Source organism: Nycticebus coucang, chromosome 11, assembly GCF_027406575.1.
Source record: "Nycticebus coucang isolate mNycCou1 chromosome 11, mNycCou1.pri, whole genome shotgun sequence".
NCBI lineage: Eukaryota > Metazoa > Chordata > Mammalia > Primates > Lorisidae > Nycticebus > Nycticebus coucang.
The window spans coordinates 61,469,161-61,492,378 of NC_069790.1; positions in this window are offsets into that span (position 1 = coordinate 61,469,161).

Below are 23,218 nucleotides of genomic sequence, written 5' to 3' on the forward strand. Positions count from 1 at the left end.
GCTTTTACACTAGTCTATAAGGCCATTCTGCTTAGTCATACTGCTACATTCTTAAACACAGCAGATACTCTCCGGATCTAGGATATTTACACCATAGTCAAAGAATGTAAAGTCCAATATCGCTAATATAAATGTGTTTTTCATAGTATGTTTTAATATGTGGACAATTTTTGTAAATGGCCAAAAGTATTTAAAAAGGAGTATTATCTTTCTGCAGGGAATAGGTCTGAGTCTAAGCAAACCATAAAATGAAAAATTTATACATTATAGTTTATTATTAATCATTTACATAGCTAATTTTACTTTTGACTACTTATCTGTCAAATACTGAGAGAGAAGTATTTTTTTTTCTTCTTTGTGTGTTTATTTACAGTTCTATGAGTTTTAATAATGTTTAATAAGTTTTAATTCTTTTTTTTTTTATTGTTGGGGATTCATTGAGGGTACAATAAGCCAGTTACACTGATTGCAATTGTTAGGTAAAGTCCCTCTTGCAATCATGTCTTGCCCCCATAAAGTGTGACACACACTAAGGCCCAACCCTCCTCCCTCCATCCCTCTTTCTGCTTCCCCCCCCCTAAACTTAATTTTCTTTTTTTTTTTAATTTTTTTTATTAAATTATAACTGTATACAATGATATGATTATGGGGCATCATACACTCACTTCATAAACCATTTGACACATTTTTATCACAGTGGTTAACATAGCCTTTCCGGCGTTATCTCAGTTACTGTGCCAAAACATTTACATTCTACATTTACCAAGTTTCGCAAATACCCCTGTAATATGCACTACAGGTGTGATCCCACCGATTCCCCTCCCTCTACCCACCCCCCCCTTTCCCACTTCCCCCTATTGTTAAGTTGTAGCTGGGTTATAGCTTTCATGTGAGAGTCCCAAATTAGTTTCATAGTAGGGCTGTGTACATTGGGTATTTTTTCTTCCATTCTTGGGATACTTTACTAAGAAGAATATGTTCCAGCTCCATCCATGTAAACATGAAAGAGGTAAAGTCTCCATCTTTCTTTAAGGCTGCATAGTATTCCATGGTATACATATACCACAATTTATTAATCCATTCGTGGATCGATGGGCACTTGGGCTTTTTCCATGACTTAGCTATTATGAATTGGGCTGCAATAAACATTCTGGTACAAATATCTTTGTTATGTTGTGATTTTTGGTCTTCTGGGTATATGCCCAGCAGAGGAATTACAGGATTGAATGGCAGATCTATTTTTAGATCTCTGAGTGTTCTCCATATATCTTTCCAAAAGGAATGTATTAATTTGCATTCCCACCAGCAGTGCAGAAGTGTTCCCTTTTCTCCGCATCCACGCCAACATCTCTGGTCTTGAGATTTTGTGATATAGGCTAGTCTCATTGGAGTTAGATGATATCTCAAAGTAGTTTTGATTTGCATTTCTCTGATGATTAAAGATGATGAGCATTTTTTCATATGTCTGAAGGCCGTGCGCCTGTCTTCTTCAGAGAAGTTTCTCTTCAAATCCCTTGCCCAGCCTGCGATGGGATCCCTTGTTTTTTTCTTGCTGATGCGTTTGAGTTCTCTGTGGATTCTGGTTATTAAACCTTTGTCAGAGTTATACCCTGCAAATATCTTCTCCCATTCTGAGGGCTGTCTGCTTGCTCTGCTTACTGTGTTCTTAGCTGTGCAGAAGCTTTTTAGTTTGATCAAGTCCCAGTAGTGTATTTTTGAAGCTGCTTCAATTGCCCGGGGGGTTCTCCTCATGAAATACTCACCCAGACCAATTTCTTCAAGGGTTTTCCCTGCATTCTCCTCTAGTATTTTTATAGTTTCATGTCTTAAGTTTAAATGTTTAATCCAATGAGAGTCTATCTTAGTTAATGGTGAAAGGTGTGGGTCCAATTTCAGTCTTCTGCAGGTTGCCAGCCAGTTCACCCAGCACCATTTGTTAAATAGGGAATCTTTTCCCCACTGAATGTTTTTAATTGGCTTGTCAAAAATCAAATAGCGGTAAGTAGCTGGATTCATCTCTTGGTTCTCTATTCTATTCCAGATATCTACTTCTCTGTTTTTGTGCCAATACCATGCTGTTTTGATCACTATCGATTTGTAGTAAAGTCTGAGGTCTGGTAGTGTGATTCCTCCTGTTTTGTTTTTATTTCTGAGTAATGTCTTGGCTATTCGAGGTTTTTTCTGATTCCATATAAAACGAAGTAATGTTTTTTCAAGATCTTTAAAATATGACAGTGGAGCTTTAATAGGGAGTGCGTTGAAATTATATATTGCTTTGGGTAGTATGGACATTTTGATAATGTTGATTCTTCCTAGCCATGAGCATGGTATGTTTTTCCATTTGTTAACATTTTCAGCTATTTCTTTTCTTAGAGTTTCATAGTTCTCTTTATAGAGATCTTTCACGTCTTTTGTTAGGTAAATTCCCAAATATTTCATTTCCTTTGGCACTACTGTGAATGGGATAGAGTCCTTAACTGCTTTTTCAATTTGACTGTTGTTGGTGTATATAAAGGCTACCGATTTATGAATGTTGATTTTGTAACCTGAGACGCTGCTGTATTCCTTGATCACTTCTAGGAGTTTTGTAGTAGAGTCCCTAGTGTTTTCCAGATACACAATCATATCATCTGCGAAGAGCGAGAGTTTGATCTCTTCTGACCCTATATGGATACCCTTGATCGCCTTTTCTTCCCTAATTGCGGTGGCTAAAACTTCCATTACAATGTTGAAAAGCAATGGAGACAATGGGCAGCCTTGTCTGGTTCCTGATCTGAGTGGAAATGATTCCAATTTAACTCCATTCAATATGATATTGGCTGTGGGTTTGCTGTAGATAGCCTCTATCAGTTTAAGAAAAGTCCCTTCTAGACCAATTTTCTTGAGTGTTCTGATCATGAAGGGATGCTGGATATTATCAAAAGCTTTTTCTGCATCGATTGAGAGAATCATATGGTCTTTGTTTTTTAATTTGCTTATGTGCTGAATTACATTTATAGATTTACGTATATTGAACCAGCCTTGAGACCCTGGGATAAAACCAACTTGGTCATGATGTATAATTTGTTTGATGTGTTGTTGGATTCTGTTTGTTAGGATCTTGTTGAATATTTTTGCATCTATATTCATTAGTGATATTGGTCTATAATTTTCTTTTCTTGTTGGGTCTTTTCCTGGTTTGAGGATCAGGGTGATATTTGCTTCATAGAACGTGTTGGGTAGTCTTCCTTCTTTTTCTACATTTTGGAACAGGTTGAGTAATATAGGTACTAATTCCTCTTTAAAGGTTTGGTAGAATTCTGACGTGAAACCATCTGGTCCCGGGCTTTTCTTTTTAGGGAGGTTTTGTATAGTTGATGCTATTTCTGAACTTGATATGGGTCTGTTCAACATTTCCACTTGATTCTGGTTAAGTCTTGGAAGGTGGCGTGCTTCCAAGTATTGGTCTATTTCCTTCAGATTTTCATATTTCTGAGAATAAAGTTTCTTGTAATATTCATTAAGGATTTTTTGGATTTCTGATGAGTCTGTGGTTATTTCGTCTTTGTTGTTTCTGATTGATGATATTAGAGATTTTACTCTTTTTTTCCTGATTAGGTTGGCCAGAGGTTTATCTATTTTATTGACCTTTTCAAAAAACCAGCTTTTTGATTTATTGATCTGTTGTATTATTCTTTTGTTTTCAATTTCATTTAATTCTGCTCTAATTTTGGTTATTTCTTTTCTTCTACTGGGTTTGGGGTTGGAATGTTCTTCCTTTTCCAGTTGCGTGAGATGTCCCATTAAGTTGTTAACTTCCTCTCTTTCCGTTCTCTTGAGGAAGGCTTGCAGTGCTATAAATTTCCCTCTTAGAACTGCCTTTGCAGTGTCCCAGAGGTTCTGATAGCTTGTGTCTTCATTGTCATTTTGTTCCAAAAAATTGGTGATTTCTTTCTTAATCTCATCTCTGACCCAGCTATCATTCAGCATAAGGTTATTTAACTTCCATGTTTTTGTATGGGTATGCAGATTCCTGTTGTTACTCAATTCAAGTTTTATTCCATGATGGTCCGAGAAGATGCATGGAATAATTTCTATTCCTTTAAATTTACTGAGGTTAGACTTGTGACCTAAAATGTGATCAATTTTGGAGTAAGTTCCGTGGGCTGATGAGAAGTATGTGTATTCAGTTTTGTTGGGATGAAATGTTCTGTAGATGTCTGCTAAATCTAAATATTGGATGGTTAGGTTTAAATCTAAGATTTCTTTGCTCAGCTTCTTTCTGGAGGATCGATCCAACACTGCCAAGGGAGTGTTGAAATCTCCAACGATTATGGAGCTGGAGGAAATCAAGTTACTCATGTCTGTTAGAGTTTCTCTTATAAATTGAGGTGCATTCTGGTTGGGTGCATAGATATTAATAATTGAGATCTCGTCATATTGAGTATTACCCTTAACAAATATGAAGTGACCATTCTTGTCCTTCCTTACTTTTGATGGTTTAAAGCCTACTGTATCTGCAAATAAAATTGCAACACCTGCTTTTTTCTGATTACCATTTGCCTGAAATATGGATGACCATCCTTTCACCCTGAGTCTGTATTTGTCTTTTAAGTTGAGACGTGACTCTTGTATGCAACAAATATCTGGCTTGAGTTTTTGTATCCAGTCAGCTAACCTATGCCTCTTTAGAGGACAGTTTAAGCCATTCACGTTGATGGAGAGTATTGATAAGTCTGGTGGAATTTGGGGTATCGAGTTTTTCAAAGGTCCAGTGGACATTTTTAATCCTTTCGCCAGTGTGGAAGTTGGAGTTTGATCCGAAGTTTCTGAGTGAGTTTACTTTTGTGGTATAGGATTGGGTTGGTCATTGTGGAGGATAGGTCTGAGAACATCCTGAAGAGCTGGTTTACTTATGGCAAATTTTTTCAACATATGAATGTCATTGAAGTATTTAATTTCTCCATCATAGATGAAACTCAGTTTAGCTGGATACAAGATCCTGGGTTGAAAGTTGTTTTGCTTTAGGAGATTAAAAGTTGATGACCAGCCTCTTCTTGCTTGAAAAGTTTCAGCAGAGAGATCTGCAGTTATTCTAATATTCTTACCTTTGTACGTTATAGTTTTCTTTCGCTGGGCTGCTTTGAGAATCTTCTCTTTCATGTTAACTTTAGTGAAGCTAATTATGATATGTCTGGGAGATGGCTTATTGGGGTTGAATCGTGCTGGGGTTCTGAAGCTGTCTGCTATCTGAATTTCAGATTCTCTAGGCATGTCTGGAAAATTTTCTTTCATAATTTCATGTAGAAGGGCCTCTGTGTCCTTGGCAGCTACTTCATCATTCTCCGAAATTCCTATAACCCTTATGTTGTTTTTTTTCGAATTATCTGAGAGCTCTCTGAGTGAGTGATCCGTTTTTGCTCTCCATTTCTCTTCCTCTTTGAGAGATTGGGAGCGTTCGAAGACTTTATCTTCAATGTCAGAAATCCTTTCTTCTGCTTGCTCCATTCTGTTACTGAGGGATTCTACTGTATTTTTCATATCTTTGAGTGCTGTAAGTTCTTGTTTCAGTGTGTCTAAGTCTTTGGTGGTTTTGTCTTTAAATTCGTTAAATTCTTGAGACAATTTTTGAATTTCTCCTCGAATTCCTAATTCCATTTTATTAATCTTGTCTGCAAACCAAATTCTGAATTCGACTTCTGACATCTCAGCCAGTTGTTTATGAATGAGATCTTCAATCACATCTGCCGTATCTTTTCTTGGGGGGGTTGATCTATTCTGGTTATTCATGTTACCAGAGTTTTTCCGCTGATTCCGCCCCATGGTTTACTCCCTTTGGTTTTTCCCCTGGGGTTTTATCGAGGGCCCGTACAGTGTTGTGGCCTGAGAAACTGGGGCCCTGTCTGGTGTGGTGGAGCAAAGTGGTTCTGTCTTGTTTTCAGCTGGTTTCTGTTCGATCCTATTGCAACTTCTACTCTGGCTTGAAGTCTCAGCTGTGTGGAAAAATCAGCAATTAAGTCACCCCGCCTGCCCACCTCTGGCCCCAGTTAGAAAAGGAGAATCAAACCTTCCTACAATCGCACACCCAGGGCACCGCCTGAAGAGTCCTTAGTCTACCAGTTCAAAAGGTCCGAATCAACTGTCTCAATCGGCACTTGTCTCGGGTAGAAGGGTTCAAGAGGTCTCTGGGAACTGGATCACAGGGGCCTGGTGACTCCTCTGACACAGCTCACCCCAGTGCAGCGTGGAGTCAGGAGGAGCCACCCAGCAAACAGAGCAGTCTGGGAAGGTTGACGTCTCCTTCCCCACTTTGCCCCTCCGTCGGACCCAGTCACTGGTATCTCTGCAGATGGCTAACCCAGTTGCCTGCAGTGAACAGACACTCCAGGGGTTTGCACCTGCCTGAATCGCGAGGAAGTCTGCCAGGCCCCCGCAGACTGCCGCTATCTGGCAGGAGGAGATGGGGCCTGACATCTTTGAGTGTTTGATGCAGGTGATGGGAAGGAGGTGTTCACTCAGGCTTAGCCCCGTCCCTGATGCATGCTGCTAACAGAACAGAACAGAACAGACAACTTTGTGAGGTTCTGTCTCTGTTCCTGTCGTCGCCTACAGGAGACGGGCTGTTTTGAGTTCAAACGTCTTTGCTGCTGGAGAATTGCGTCTGAACACCTCTTTGGGTCGGCCCCGCCCTGGAGGCTTCCGGGTTTGTGAACCGGTGGCCTCCTCTGGTTGCCCAGGGAGACAGGGGGTGTGGCCTCAGAATATCCAGAAGTGAGCGTTCTGCCATTAAAGAAAAAACGGCTGTTGATCTACCTCCAGGGAACTGCTGCTCTGGTGTGGGCACTCAGGCGACCCTTTTCTCCTCTGTCCCACGCCCCAGAGTCAGCACTGAGCGGCCGCAGTTTGTGCTGGGTCCACACCCCTTAAGAGATCCCCCAAGAATCAGAACTCTTGGGGGATGGGCCCCCAGACCCCAATTGGGAGTGGGGCGGGGGGAAGCTAGAGTTTCATTCAGTTTCACGCAATACTACGGTCCGGGGAGGGCTCCTGCACTGCACCGCAGGGAAGTGCCGCCAAGGCTTGATTTCCCCTCAGCAGAGTGCCCTCTCCTCGCTCACGTGTCCCAGAGTCAGCGCTGACCTGACGCAGCTCAGGCACTGTGCACTCCCCTCGAGAAATCACCCAAGGAGCCGAACTCCTGGGGGATAGGCCCTCAGACCCCGAGAGAGAGTAGGGGTTCTCAGCTCTCAGCGGGGAGGCCAGAGTCTGATTCAGTCTTGGGCCCCGTATGCCCGGGGAGGGTTGCTGCACTGCACCGCAGGGAAGTGCCGCGAGGCGTGACTCCCCCTCAGCCCGGTGCCCTCTCCTCACTCGCGCGCCTCAGAGTCAATGCTGACCAGTCGCAACTCGGGGACTGTCCACTCCCCTTGAGAAATCACCCAAGGATCCGAAGTCCTGGGGGACAGGCCTCCAGACCTCAGTGGGCGGGAGGGGAGCGCCGGGGATTCAAGGTTGCTGGCAAAGGATTCCCAAAGTTTTATTCAGCCCTATGTCCGGCAGGAGAACGCCACGGCACCCCAGTAGGGGAGGTAGGTCCAGTTTTTAGAAGGTCTCTCCCGTGGAGTATAGTGGGAGGGCCTTTAATTTCTGCCCGCTTGTTCAATTGTGGGGCTCTAGAGCCGGTCTCATGGGGGAGGGGGACTCCCGTCCGCTTGGTGGTGGATTTTGTACATTTTGTTTGCGTCCTTGTGATCACAACTTGCCTCAGCGGTGTTGATGTGCGTTCTTCAGCCTTCTCTCTTGGTGAGGCTCAAGTCCACCAGGATACTTACTAAATTCCTGTCCCTTAACTCTCCTTCTGGACGGGAGCCTTTGTTGAAAGCTGGCTTCAGTCCGCCATCTTGTCTCCCCTCTCCATAAACTTAATTTTCATTAATTGTCCTCATATCAAGATTGAGTACATAGGATTCATGCTTCTCCATTTCTGTGATGCTTTACTAAGAATAATGCCTTCCACTTCCATCCAGGTCAATACGAAGGATGTAAAGTCTCCATTTTTTTTAATAGCTGAATAGTATTCCATGGTATACATATACCACAGCTTGTTAATCCATTCCTGGGTTGGTGGGCATTTAGGCTGTTTCCACATTTTGGCGATTGTAAATTGAGCTGCAATAAACAGTCTAGTACAAGTGTCCTTATGATAAAAGGATTTCTTTCCTTCTGGGTAGATGCCCAGTAATGGGATTGCAGGATCGAATGGGAGGTCTAGGTTGAGTGCTTTGAGGTTTCTCCATACTTCCTTCCAGAAAGGTTGTACTAGTTTGCAGTCCCACCAGCAGTGTAAAAGTGTTCCCTTCTCTCCACATCCATGCCAGCATCTGCAGTTTTGAGATTTTGTGATGTGGGCCATTCTCACTGGGGTTAGATGATATCTCAGGGTTGTTTTGATTTGCATTTCTCTAATATATAGAGATGATGAACATTTTTTCATGTGTTTGTTAGCCATTCGTCTGTCATCTTTAGAGAAAGTTCTATTCATGTCTCTTGCCCATTGATATAAGTGATTGTTGGCTTTTTTCATGTGGATTAATTTGAGTTCTCTATAGATCCTGGTTATCAAGCTTTTGTCTGATTGAAAATATGCAAATATCCTTTCCCATTGTGTAGGTTGTCTCTTTGCTTTGGTTATTGTCTCCTTAGCTGTACAGAAGCTTTTCAGTTTAATGAAGTCCCATTTGTTTATTTTTGTTGTTGTTGCAATTGCCATGGCAGTCTTCTTCATGAAGTCTTCCCCCAGGCCAATATCTTCCAGTGTTTTTCCTATGCTTTCTTTGAGGATTTTTATTGTTTCATGCCTTAAATTTAAGTCCTTTATCCATCTTGAATCAATTTTTGTGAGTGGGGAAATGTGTGGGTCCAGTTTCAGTCTTTTACATGTAGACATCCAGTTCTCCCAACACCATTTATTGAATAGGGAGTCTTTCCCCCAAGGTAAGTTCTTGTTTGGTTTATCAAAGATTAGGTGGTTGTAAGATGTTAGTTTCATTTCTTGGTGTTCAATTCGATTCCAAGTGTCTATGTCTCTGTTTTTGTGCCAGTACCATGCTGTCTTGAGCACTATGGCTTTGTAGTACAGACTAAAATCTGGTATGCTGATGCCCCCAGCTTTATTTTTGTTACTAAGAACTGCCTTAGCTATACGGGGTTTTTTCCGGTTCCATACAAAACGCAGAATCATTTTTTCCAAATCTTGAAAGTACGATGTAGGTACTTTGATAGGAATGGCATTGAATAGGTAGATAGCTTTGAGAAGTATAGACATTTTAACAATGTTGATTCTTCCCATCCATGAGCATGGTATGTTCTTCCATTTGTTAATATCTTCTGCTATTTCCTTTCTGAGGATTTCATAGTTTTCTTTATAGAGGTCCTTCACCTCCTTCGTTAGGTATATTCCTAGGTATTTCATTTTCTTTGAAACTATGGTGAAGGGAGTTGTGTCCTTAATTAGCTTCTCATCTTGACTGCTATTGGTGTATACAAAGGCTACTGACTTGTGGACATTGATTTTATATCCTGAAACATTGCTGTATTTTTTGATTACTTCTAGGAGTCTTGTGGTTGAGTCTTTGGGGTTCTCTAAGTATAAGATCATGTTGTCAGCAAAGAGGGAGAGTTTGACCTCCTCTGCTCCCATTTGGATTCCCTTTATTTCCTTGTCTTGCCTAATTGTATTGGCCAGAACTTACAGCACTACGTTGAATAGTAAAGGTGACAGAGGACAACCTTGTCTGGTTCCAGTTCTAAGAGGAAAAGCTTTCAGTTTTATTCCATTCAGTAAAATATTGGCTGTGGGTTTGTCATAGATAGCTTCAATCAGTTTTAGAAATGTGCCACCTATGCCTATACTCTTCAGAGTTCTAATTAGAAAAGGATGCTGGATTTTATCAAATGCTTTTTCTGCATCTATTGAGAGGATCATGTGATCTTTATTTTTGCCTCTGTTAATATGGTGGATAACGTTTATAGACTTGCGTATGTTAAACCAGCCTTGCATCCCTGGGATGAAGCCTACTTGATCATGATGAATGACTTTTTTGATGATAAGCTGTAATCTATTGGCTAGGATTTTGTTGAGAATTTTTGCGTCTATGTTTATGAGTGAGATTGGTCTGAAATTCTCCTTTTTGTTTGGGTCTTTTCCTGGTTTTGGTATCAGGGTGATGTTTGCTTCATAGAATGTGTTGGGGAAGATTCCTTCTTCGTCAGTTTTTTGGAATAATTCTGCAGTACAGGAATAAGCTCTTCCTTGAAGGTTTGATAGAATTCTGGAGTGAAGCCATCTGGACCAGGGCATTTTTTGGTTGGAAGATTTTTTATTGTTTCTTTGATCTCAGTGCTTGAAATTGGTCTGTTCAGAAGGTCTATTTCATCCTGGCTAAGTCTAGGGAGAGGGTGTGATTCCAAATATTGATCCATTTCCTTCACATTGTCAAATTTCTGGGCATAGAGTTTCTGGTAGTATTCAGAGATGATCTCTTGTATCTCTGTGGGATCAGTTGTTATTTCCCCTTTATCGTTTCTGAATGAGGTTATTAGAGATTTTACTTTTCTATTTCTCGTTAGTCTGGCCAATGGTTTATCTATTTTATTTATTTTTTCAAAAAACCAACTCCTTGTTTCATTAATTTTCTGAATGATTCTTTTATTTTCAATTTCATTGATCTCTGATTTGATTTTGGATATTTCTTTTCTTCTACTGAGTTTAGGCTTAGATTGTTCTTCTTTTTCCAATTCCATAAGATCTCTTGTGAGATTATTGATGTGCTCTCTTTCTGTTTTTTGAATGTAGGCATCTAAAGCGATGAATTTTCCTCTCAAAACTGCTTTTGCCGTATCCCACAGGTTTTGGTAGCTTGTGTCTTCATTGTTGTTATGCTCAAGGAAGTTAATGATTTCCTGTTTTATTTCTTCCTTCACCCATCTGTTATTCAACAGAAGATTGTTTAATTTCCATGCCTTTGGGTGGGCTTGAGCATTTTTGTTAGAGTTGAGTTCCACCTTTAGTGCCTTATGGTCTGAAAAGATACAAGGTAAAATTTCAATTCTTTTGATTCTGTTGATATTTGTTTTGTGTCCCAGGATATGATCAATTTTGGAGAATGTTCCATGGGGTGATGAGAAGAATGTATATTCTTTATCTTTGGGGTGGAGTGTTCTATATGCGTCTATCAAGCATATTTGTTCTAGGGTCTCATTTAAATCTCTTACATCTTTGTTTAGTTTCTGTTTAGAGGATCTGTCCAGCTCTGTAAGAGGTGTGTTAAAGTCCCCTGTTATGATGGTATTATCAGATATCATATTGCTCAGACTGAGTAAGGTCTGCTTCAAGAATCTGGGAGCATTTAAATTGGGTGCATAAATATTTAGAATTGAAATGTCTTCTTGTTGTAGTTTCCCCTTGACCAATATAAAGTGACCATCTTTGTCTTTTTTACTTTAGTTGCTTTAAATCCACATGTATCTGAAAATAAGATTGCAACTCCTCTTTTCTTCTGAATTCCATTTGCCTGAAAAATTGTCTTCCAACCCTTGACTCGGAGCTTTAATTTGTCTTTTGAAGCCAGGTGTGTTTCTTGCAGACAGCAAATGGATGGCTTGTGTTTTTTAATCCAGTCAACCAATCTATGTCTCTTCAGTGGGGAATTCAAGCCATTAACATTTATTGAGATAATTGATAAGTGTGGTAGTATTCTATTCGTCTTATTTTGTGAGAGTCCATTGCTTAGTTTTGTCTTTTGCATCAGTGTGGAGGTTAGGTTCTGTCCTTTGATTTCTGAGTTCTTATTTTGCTGCTGATCCATTGTGGTGGTCAGTGTGCAGAACAGGTTGAAGTATTTCCTGTAGAGCTGGTCTTGTTGTGGCGAATTTCCTCAATGTTTGTATATCCGTAAATGATTTGATTTCTCCGTCAATTTTGAAGCTTAGCTTAGCAGGGTACAGAATTCTGGGCTGGAAATTGTTCTGTTTAAGTAGATTAAAGGTAGATGACCATTGTCTTCTTGCTTGGAAAGTTTCATTAGAGAAGTCTGCGGTAACTCTGATGGATTTGCCCCTTTAGGTCAACTGGCGCTTACTCCTGGCAGCTTGCAGAATCTTTTCTTTTGTCTTGACTTTGGACAGGTTCATCACAATGTGTCTTGGAGAAGCTCGGTTAGAGTTGAGGCGACCCGGGGTCCGATAGCCCCCTGAAAGCAGTGTGTCAGACTCTTTGGTGATATTTGGGAAATTTTCTTTTATAATATTCTCTAGTATGGCTTCCATTCCTCTGGGGCATTCTTCTTCCCCTTCTGGAATTCCTATAACTCGTATGTTGGAACGCTTCATAAAGTCCCATAATTCTGACAGTGAACGTTCTGCTTTCTCTCTCTTCTTTTCTGCCTCTTTTACTGTCTGAGTTATCTCAAGAACTTTGTCTTCTACCTCTGAAATTCTTTCTTCTGCATGGTCTAACCTGTTGCTGATACTTTCCATTGTATCTTTAAGTTCCCTAATTGACTGTTTCAGTTCCTTCAGGTCTGCTATATCCTTTTTATATTCTTCATATCGTTCATCTCTTATTTGATTCTGTTTTTGGATTTCCTTTTGGTTATTTTCCACTTTATTAGCAATTTCCTTCATTGTTTCCATCATTTCTTTCATTGTTTTCAACATGTGTATTCTAAATTCCCTTTCTGTCATTCCTAACATTTCTATACTGGTGGAATCATCTGCAGTAGCTACCTCATGGTCCCTTGGTGGGGTTGTTCTAGACTGGTTCTTCATGTTGCCTGGAGTTTTCTGCTGATTCTTCCTCATGAGTGATTTCTTTTATCTGTTTCCTTGCCCTAATTTTCCTTTCACTTCCTCTTGCTCTTTAAGTTCTTGTGCCTGTCGACTAAGGGTTACAGGACCAGAAGTGTGAGAAGGTTGAAGAGCAAGAAAAGGGGATGAAAGAAGGGAGGACCGAGTGATAAGAAAAAAAAGAAAGATAGAGAAAGGAGAGGGGGTGGGTATAAAGAATATTGACAAAAAGAAGAGAGGCACAGAAAGAGGGAGACAGGGAAATATAGGTGTACAGTAGGGTACTTTGACACAACCTTAAAAAACCCCACCTTCTGGGGGTGCCCAGTTGGGTGGTTCCCTTGAGGTCAGCAGCTCTTTGCTAACCTGATCAGACACAGTACCCCACCTCCACCAAGTAGAGAGGAAAGACAAAAATGCTATAAATCAAACCAAAAGAAGCAAACAGAAAACTTTACGGGGATAAAATTGGGTGAAAAACCAAATTATATTGGTAGAAACACTAGCAAAAATGAAATTGAAGTTATTAAAAAAGGCAGCAATGGGAAATTATTATTAAACTAGGAAAATTGAGAAAGAAAAAGGGATCTGTGTGGAAAAGATTGAAATTAAAAAAACAAAAGAACATCATCAACGTCAAAATAAATAAACAAAAAAAAAACAACCAAACAAAAAAAAAGAAAAAAATATAGAACCAAAAACAAAGCAGTTTGTATATGTTATTGAATATTGTCTGGGCAACACGTGGTCTTCTGGAGTATGAGATGTTAGTCACAGTTCTGATACAACTGGAGGCTGCTGATTTCTCAAACCCCAGCAGGTAGACACCCTAAATCTCTTTTCAGCCTACTTAAAAGGCACTTTGAACTTGTAAAAGCTGAGCAGAAGCTTTCCCAGCTTTCTCGCTGGAATCGCTGCTGAAGTGGCTATCCACTTACTCAGTGTGCCAAACCCGGTCTCACTCTGCCCCTGAGGGTTAGGGCTGCAAGGCGGCTCAAACCCCACCCTTAGGCTACTTGGTTGCTGGGTTACCAGCTCCCACCCTTTTGTAGCTCTGCGACCCTGAGGGCGGAGCTTGCCGGGGCAGATCACTGACAATGGATCCGTGTGACCCACCGCCAAACACTATTAGCTCCGTCTGGCTCAGCGGCTCAGACTGGGGCCCTAGACAACGGCCAAAGTTCTCCGCACTCCCGCTCAGGCCTTCCCCAAGGCAGTTCAACTCAGTGCCAAGTCCAAGGACATCAAAACAGTTCACAGGTAAGGCCTTTCTGGTTTGCAGTCTCGCTGCTACTGAACTTACAGTTGTGGGCGGGTTTAGATGGATTGAACACACGCGACCACTTGCCGGTTTTCCACTGTTTTAGTCCTCGTCTTGGGGTCCAGAAGTCTCTCGCTGACTCCCTGTATCTTCATAGGAGTGATGATAGGCAGTTCCCACCAGCCAGAGATGCCTGGAGTCCTATCTCCCCAGACTCACGGTGCCCAGATGCAAGGAAGCTGTTACTCGGCTGCCATCTTGCTCCGCCTCCGCCAAGTTTTAATTCTTATACCTCCCCTCCTTGGGAGTCAGGATCCTAGAAACCTGGTTCCTATAGTGGCAGGTCTATACACCGAGAGAGAAGTATTAATGTATTTCACAATAGAAGCCCGCTTTCTGCTACGATGGAGACTAGAATAAATAAAAAAAAATCTTTTAAGGCAGAGAATAAAGAAAAATACTCTGCACATATTGAAAACATTTTATTTTGGCTTAAAACACATGGATATACATTTATTTGGTGATTTATTAATGCATTTTAATGCATAATCAAATTATAATGCATTTGAACATGGGCTCCCGAAATCGGAGTTCTATTATTTGTCTGGCTTAAACCACACCCATTATGTAAGGTCTATTATTTTTTATTGTGGATTTATAAAGTGGAATGAGAATGTGGAGACATTTCGGAAAGTGATTGCATGTGGAACAGTATGTCTAGGTTTTTGAAATTAATATTGCATCTCTTAATTTGTTTATCCCACTTATTCCTAATTTGATAGAATTTAGAATTAGAATTTTTTGAACAGTCACATTAAAGGTTTATGAAATGTTTAATTTAGTTTTAATTGAGTACAAAGTTTTTGCACATGTATTTTACTTAATATATTATAACTTATATAAAATATCATGCCCGAAGACAATATCAAGTATAACAGGGTGTAAGTATGTCAGAAAAAACACAACTGACTTTTGGTAAGCATACAACTCAATTGATGGAAGCAGAAGAGTATGGTTATACAGTGGGGGAACTTCATCAATAATTATTAGTTTCGAATGGCTATGGTTATGTCAATATATTTGGCAGAGGAATAGACTTTGTCAGTTAGTCTAGAAAGTCAGTTAAGCAAGCTCTTACTGTGTTATTATGTTTCCATTAATGTCAACTTTATTTCCAGTCCCCTTTCATTGCTTTATATTTTATGTTTTATTTTATGCATAAAATTTGATGACAGTTATGGCCTTTGAACATTGTCTTTATTCATAAAAATATCATTGTTTGTTCCTTTGAAGCTTTTACCATGAATTTGAAGTTGCTTGTTACTGATACTGCAATCTCTTTGAATGCTTCTTATATGTTTGTTTTCTTTTATGGCCTTAGTTTCTTTGATAGCCTAAGTGTGTTTGATATTTTCTCCTTTTATAATTTAGAAGGCCTCTGAATTGCAAGAGATTGATTCTAAATAAGACTTTTAGAAACTTTCTGGAATATGTATTAGCTTCAGTGACTGTCAGCTTCTCTATAAGATAGAAACTTGGCAAACTTCTAATTTCTTTAATCTTTTTAATTTAATTTATATTTTGTACCTGTATTTTTTTTATAATTACTGTAATTCTCTCTCTCTTTCCATACATATATATATATATATATATATATATATATACAAACACACAGACACACATTTGTATTTTAATGTTGACTAACAAATTTACCATTTATGGGCTATTTTGATTTATATCTTAATTTACTGATGTATATCTTCATTGAGGGTACAAAGAATTACATTACATTGATTGCAGTGGTTAGGTAAAGTCCATCTTGTAATTGTGTCCTGCCCCCAAGAAGTGTGCCATACACTGTGACCCCCATCCCCCTCCTCCCCCTCCCTGATCTCTCATTCCCCTACCCCACCCCTTATATTAGATCATCTACTGCCTTCATATTATAATTGAGTACATTAGATTCTTGCTTCTCCATTCTTGTGAAGCTTTACTAAGAAAAGTGTGTTCCACCTTCATCTAGGTTAATATAAAAGATGTAAAATCTCCATCGTTTTTAATGGCTGAATAGTATTCCATGATAGACATATACCACAGCTTGTTAATCCATTGCTGGGCTGGTGGTCATTTAGGTTGTTTCCATGTTTTGGTGATTGTAAACTGTGCTGCGATAAACAGTCTAGTGCAAATGTCCTTATGATAAGATGATTTTTTTCTTCTGGGTAGATGCCTAGTAATGGGATTGCAGAATCAAATGGGAGGTCTAATTTGAGTTCTTTGAGGATTCTCCATACTTCCTTCCAAAAAGGTTGTATTAGTTTGCAGTCCCACCAGCAGTGTAATAGTGTTCCCTGTGGGGCAAAGAAGCACTAGTCAACAAATGGTACTGGGATAACCACATGTAAAAAACTGAAACTAGTCCTATATCTTTCAGCCCTTATAAAAATTGAAGATGGATAAGTGACTTTAATCTAAGACACAAAATGATACAAATCTTCGAAGAAAGTATGGGAAAAATTCTTGATGATGTTGGACTGGGAAAAGATTTTTATGACAAAGACTTCAGTGGCCATCACAACAACAATAAAAATTAACAAATGGGACTTAATTCAGCTGAAAAGTTTCTGCACAGCTAAGGAAAAAGACAACCTTCAGAATGGGGAAAAATATTTGCAGGGTATCATTCTGACAAAGATTTGATAACTAGAATCTACAGACAACTCAAATAAACCAAGAGAAAAAGAACAATCTCATCTACCTCTGAGCAAGAGATATGAACAGAACCTTCTCTGACAAAGACAGATGAATGGCTAACAACATTTGAAAAAATGCTCATCATCCCTGATCATTAGAGAAATGCAAATCAAAACCACCCTGAGATATCACCTATCCCCCGTGAGAATAACCCACATCACAAAGTCTCACTTTTTTTAAAATGCCACATTTTAGATGATTTTTAAAGGCTCTTACCCAAAGAAGTGATTTGATTTTTGACAGTTTTGATTCCACCTTTAAAAAAAAAAAAAAAAAACAAAACCTTGTAAGCTTATATAGCTTCAAATACCATTTTATACTCTTTGGCAGCTTAAATAAAAATTTTTAGCTTAACCCCATAATCTTCCTTTTCATGAAAGTATATTTGCTTTGTAGTCTTGAGTCTGTTTATTGAATTTCCTTGAGATAATAAAACAGTTTTTGTTCAAGGTTTTCTTTAGCTGTCTTTAGCACAACTTCAGAATATATTTTTGCATCTATACTTTGCATGCCATGCTTAGTTTCATTTTTATGTTGCAGGGTGTTTGTGTGAGTTTTTATAAAACTAACTTTGTATTGGGGCAACTCTAACTAGGTCTGCCATTTGTTCTGAAATAGTAGAGATGAATTCTCCTTCCTTCTCCTCTTTGTTAACTAAGGTCTCATAATTATGCCCTTAAAAATGTAATTGAAATGCAAGATTTTATAGATAATGTTATGAGTTATCGACCCTGTTTTGTCACCATGTATGTAGATATCTCAAGTAGATACAAAAGATGTAAAGTCTCCGTCTTTTTTAGTGGCTGGATAGTATTCTATGGTATACGAAAGTTTATTCTTAACATCTGCTGAAACTAATAAACCAAAGGCTAATTTTTCTTTTATTTTCTCATTGGTAATCCCTCAAATTCAGAAAGTTTGGCTGTATATGATCCTTTCATTTGATTTTTAGCTTGCTCGGTTGTGAGAATATTATAACCCACATCACTGGGGATATGGTGAAATGTTCTCATCATAGATGCTACTTCATGGCTTTAAATTGCTGTGAGGAGGGGAACTTTAAGTGGTATAATCTTTTATCTTTTTCACAGAAACATAATTCCTCTAGCCTTTACTACTTCCAATTAAAGCAGTTTGTCTAAATATTCTTTGTTTACTCTGTAGCACCGTGCTCATTCCTGTGAAAAGGAGTTGTGTATCTACCCACATTTTCTTTTTGCCAGTTTGTATTATATCTTGCAGTTCCTCTGTTGTTTACACCATCTCTTGTTTTTATCAATAGTGTTACTCTGCATATCTTCAGTCATCACAGTTAGCTTCTGTGTGTGGAATTGGAATATACCCTACTGCTCTATCTTTTCCAAAAGACATCTTCAATATGAATTTTGTTACCATCTACATACGATTTTTTTCAGCACTTCCTCTTTCACCCATTTTATAAAGTAATTCATGTAAATTTTTGTTCATGTTTAACTCCATTCTGTCTTGTAAAGAGTCTCCTTAAGCTGATGACCTCCTCCCCAATGAAAAGTCAACATTTAAGGAACTACTCTCCTGTGACAAAAGAACAAAGCACAGTGTTTTTCTTGTGGGAGACTATCAGTGAGGTCAGTGCTCTCCTCCTTCCAGATGTTTTGTTGTCTGGGTCTTCCTCTATTCTCTCCATCCTGAAAATAATGAATTTTTGCTGAACAAGTCACTTAAAACATAGATCTCTCCGTACTAGAAAGTCATATTGCTCACAAAACTGCAATTAAAACTATGTAGGAAACATTTGTCTTCCGCTTTTTGCATTTACTTGGTTTTCTTTGTACATTCCCGGATATTAAAATACACAGCTAGACCAGTTACAAGAACACAATTGATATTCAGAACACAATTGATTAATAAAGTTAGAATATTCTTTGCTTTTTTGATTTGTATTCTATATCATTATTTTTGGATTATTCTCCCTTTGTGGTACTTGTCTTTCCTCTATTCTTCCTCATGAGACTACCCAAGCAATATCAAAACTATTTTGTTGAAAAAAACATGAAAAATAAAATTAATATCTGCTTGATATTAATTGTAGGTTTCAAAAGAGTTTTTTTTTTTAATCTGAGCAAAATATTTTTTCCCATTTTGAATCAACTAAGTAGTTGGAAAGGAAGACCAATTACTTAGTCTTTAAAAAGTGCATCGACTCTTTACAAAATTCTACATTCATGGAGAAAGCAATTAGAATCTTATGTTTCAAGTTTGCTTCAGGAAGAAAAATTAGAGTTAAAGAGAAATGATGTATTATCTTATTAATGATTAAGTAGTGATGTCTGTATTAGCAAAGAAGTACATCTTAGCTTTACACAATCTCTATGCCCTAGCTTATGTTGTTGATATTACACACTACTGAAGAAACTCGTAAGATTCAACTTAGAACAGAACAAATCATATAGTGAGTCAGAAAAAAGATCTTGTTTTACTGTCAAGAAATATATGTGTACCAGAATAGTGGTTGTGTTAGTCCTTCCAAAAGTTTTCCGTATGAAGTATTATCTTTTTGACAATTTATTTGCAATCTAAGCTAAAATACTCTTACTGTGACCTAAAACTTTTGCTTATTTCACTATGTTTCTGTGGAATTAGAGACTTTATGTGCCTATAGTACATGCTGTCTTCCCAATCACTGGATCAATTTAAAGGAACCTGAGTAGAATACTGCACAAAATGCCTTCCCATATTGCTTACATTCTATGCTGGCTACAGTTTGATATTATTTTATTTCTTCCTTTTTATACCCCCATTATTTTATAATTTTCTTTCTTATGTAGTTTAGCATAAAAAAATAAAATATATTATAGGGAAGAGTTCAAATTAACCATTCCCCCCCCCCCGTGGATATGGACTTTGCAAAATCATTACTGAATATTGATCCTGATTTTCTTTTATTCAAAGTATACCTTTAGATTTTTAATTTTTTTTGAAATGCATCCGTATGTCTATACCAGTAAAATTCTACATTATTTTTATTCTTATATGTATTATTACCAAGCATTTTAGAAGAATACAAGGTTCAAAAATTGAAGGCAAAACTACTATCATTTTTATTAATTAGCATTACTTTCTCTGACCTTGGGAATTTCAGACAATAAATATTGAGTCTGGTATGACAGAGGCAACTCTAAGCTATTTATTATAGTTATGTAATAATAATAAAATTAAAGAATATGTTTATGCATTTATATGAAATATATTTTAGAAAATAGAAATTGTGTTCAGAAAATACTTGTAATAATATATTCTGTTGTATCATATTATTTTTAAATAAGAGTTTCTTTAATAGAATCATTTAAGTTTATATATCTGCTGAAATCTGTGTAGTAAAATTAGCCTTTACTTGTGTTACGGACTATTTCTTCCTGTCTCATATGCTTTCTCATTCTGTGGTACTGTAATCTCTTTAAATGGGAGACACTTCATTTGTTTCAGATGGAGGTGACTGACTCCCAGCAACCACAACTTGGATACATGACTCAGGGCTAGCCAAATAGGGCATTGTATTCTGCCCTCCTGCCTAGGTATAGTAACTTGTTCAGAGATGGAAAATTTTTTTTTTTTTAGGTTGTTACTATTTTTTGCTTAGGTAAGTTCATTTCTTTCACTTGCAGAAATAAAGTTTGGAGTCGTGCAAAAATATTGTTGGTAAAACATAGTGGTGAAAGAATATAGACTCTGGCCTGCATGCAGCTCTGTGACTTTGGCTAAGTCACTTAACCTGTCTTCCTCCACTTCCTTGCCTGTAAAAAAAGATGATCATGTTATTCATCCCAAAGTATTATGAGTATTGATTGAGTTAATATTTATAAAGGTCCTAGAAGAGAACTTGGAACATGGCATTTACTATATAGTATTTGTTAAATAAAATAAATGGTGGATAAACTGAATTACAAGGAGGTTCTTTATATTATAAAGAGATGATTAATAGTTAAATGTCTCTGATTCTATGATTCCTTTAAAAATAACAGAAAATATGCATGGACAATATGCAAAATATGCTATATTTTTTTGATAGGAAAATTATTCTTCATTGTGATAAAATTTCACCCCTGCGCAATCCTTAATGACTTTTCTGAATCATCAAGTACTCTAGTTTCAAAGTATCATTTTCATGTTACTTTAGTGAGATATTTAACATAACACTTTGTGTACCAAGGAGAGTCTAATTCTCATCAATATTAGATTTCTCAATCTTCTGAATTAAAGCAAGTTCCTATTGTCATGAAATCTGGTATGAATATGCTTAAAAATTAAAAGTCGGGTCCTTGACACATTCTATGCACTAATACAAATAGATTCTGCCTCTGTTATTAGTGTACAACACTCTGTTTGATTCACTCTTCCATGAAGAATTCTCTCAAGCAGACTATAACAGCAAGCTCTCTCTCTTTCAGTGTAATTTCTATAGTTTTACTGATACATTCTTTATTTTCCACATAGTTTTGGACTTTACAACATCTTTAATAAACAAGATAATATGTGATCATAATTCTTTTTAAATCGAAAACACCCAATTTAAATTAGTTTTTTAGTCTATTGTTTTTTTCCCCCAAACTCTGTTGAAGTACTTAAAATTTATTTAGTAAAGCTTATAAAATCATACTCCATGTATTGTACAAAAATTAATCATTTTATGGCCACAGGTAGGAAATTAGTGTAGTGTTTTAGACATTAATCACTTCATTTCATGTCATGAATAATACATTTATGTTCTTTGCTGTACTTTATCTGATAATATATGTACGCAGCATGTTTACTCTTTTGCATGCATATTTTAGCTCTTATGATGTATTATGTATAGGTAGTTAGTTCTGTTTATTCTTTTAGAGCCTATGATCAGGTCATTCTGCAGTAAAGTGAAAAAGTGATGGTCATGCTCAGGAATATTGGGGTCTTTTTTAAAAGACAAGCTCAGTCCCAACTTTTGTTCAGCTGGGAGTATAACTAAAAATGGCACTTTAAATGCCATGTGTCTAAATATTTAAAAGTTTAAATCAAGCTAACACATATCTTATAATTATTTTGTTATCCTCCCACCTTTGTAATGAATCAGAAGACCATGTTAGAATTGGAATTTGGGGGATACTTGAATCTTTGCAGCGAGAGCCATACATATAGGCCTATGGCTTCCATTTTACATTGCAAGGTACTTAGTATGCACACTCCAGTTGCATACTAAACCCCATAGGCAAGTTGTTTCCATAGCTCCTTCCTTGGTAATTCTTGCCCCTGCAGGACCTTCATCTATGTGGAGAGGAAGACCTGGAATAGGACAAGAGCAAATGCTACAGCTGCCTCAGGCCAGTGGTTCTCTTGTCTACATGGGAGATAGAAATTTAAGTCTTCATTTGCCTTACTAGATGGTAGCATTGCTTTAACAGTCTTATGTGTGTAGTTTCTGCAGTCCAAACAGAAAGCAGAGGCTCTGTCCATATATTCACAAATGGATATTTTGGAGGTAAAAGTGAATCAACAAGAAAGATCTGAGTGGTGCTAAGATATGTTATAAATCATGTAATTTAAAGAAACATCATTATATAAGTACACTTCTGTGTTTTTGCATAGTATAGGTTTTACTTAAAATTGAATTGGGAAATGGGAGGCAAAGATGGCTGACTAGAGACATCAGTCACCAGATCATCTCAGAAAAAGGGAAATGTTTTAGTAAAACAAACAAACAACAGCTCAGGTGTGATTCTGAGGGAAAAGTACCTACTTTGGGGGAAGAAATTGCAGAACTGAACAAAGAGGAGCAAGATTACACTAGAAATCAACCCCTGAGATTGATTTCTCAGGTGGGGGCAGCAGAAAGACTGCCCCCATAGTCTCAGGTGCTCCAGGCTGCAGGATGGACACAGTGCCAAGTGGCCCATAGGAGAGTCTCCCGAGGCCACTTGTGCCCTGTCCCTGGCCCCAATCCTTAGCCATGAGCAAGCACCACCACTGGCCTAAAATCTTTTTTTTTTTTTTTTTATTGTTTCAGATTAAATGGGGATACAAAGAATTAGGTTATAATGTTTTCATTTGTTAGGTTAAGTTCCTATTATAATTGTGCTCCACCCCAAGGGGTGTGCCATACATCCTGACATAAGTGGGAGCACCCCCATCCCCTTTCCACTTCCCCTCTCCCTGATCCCTTATTCTCCTGCCCCCTGCCTTGGATAGATTTGAGTTTTTCTCTTATATGGGCATGTATTAGATCATCTACTAGCTTCATATTCGAATTGAGCACATTAGATTCTTGCTTCTCCATTCTTATGATATTTTACTGAGAAGAATATATTCCAGCTTTATCGAAGTTGATGCAAAAGATATAGATCTCCATCTTTTTTTAATGGCTGAATA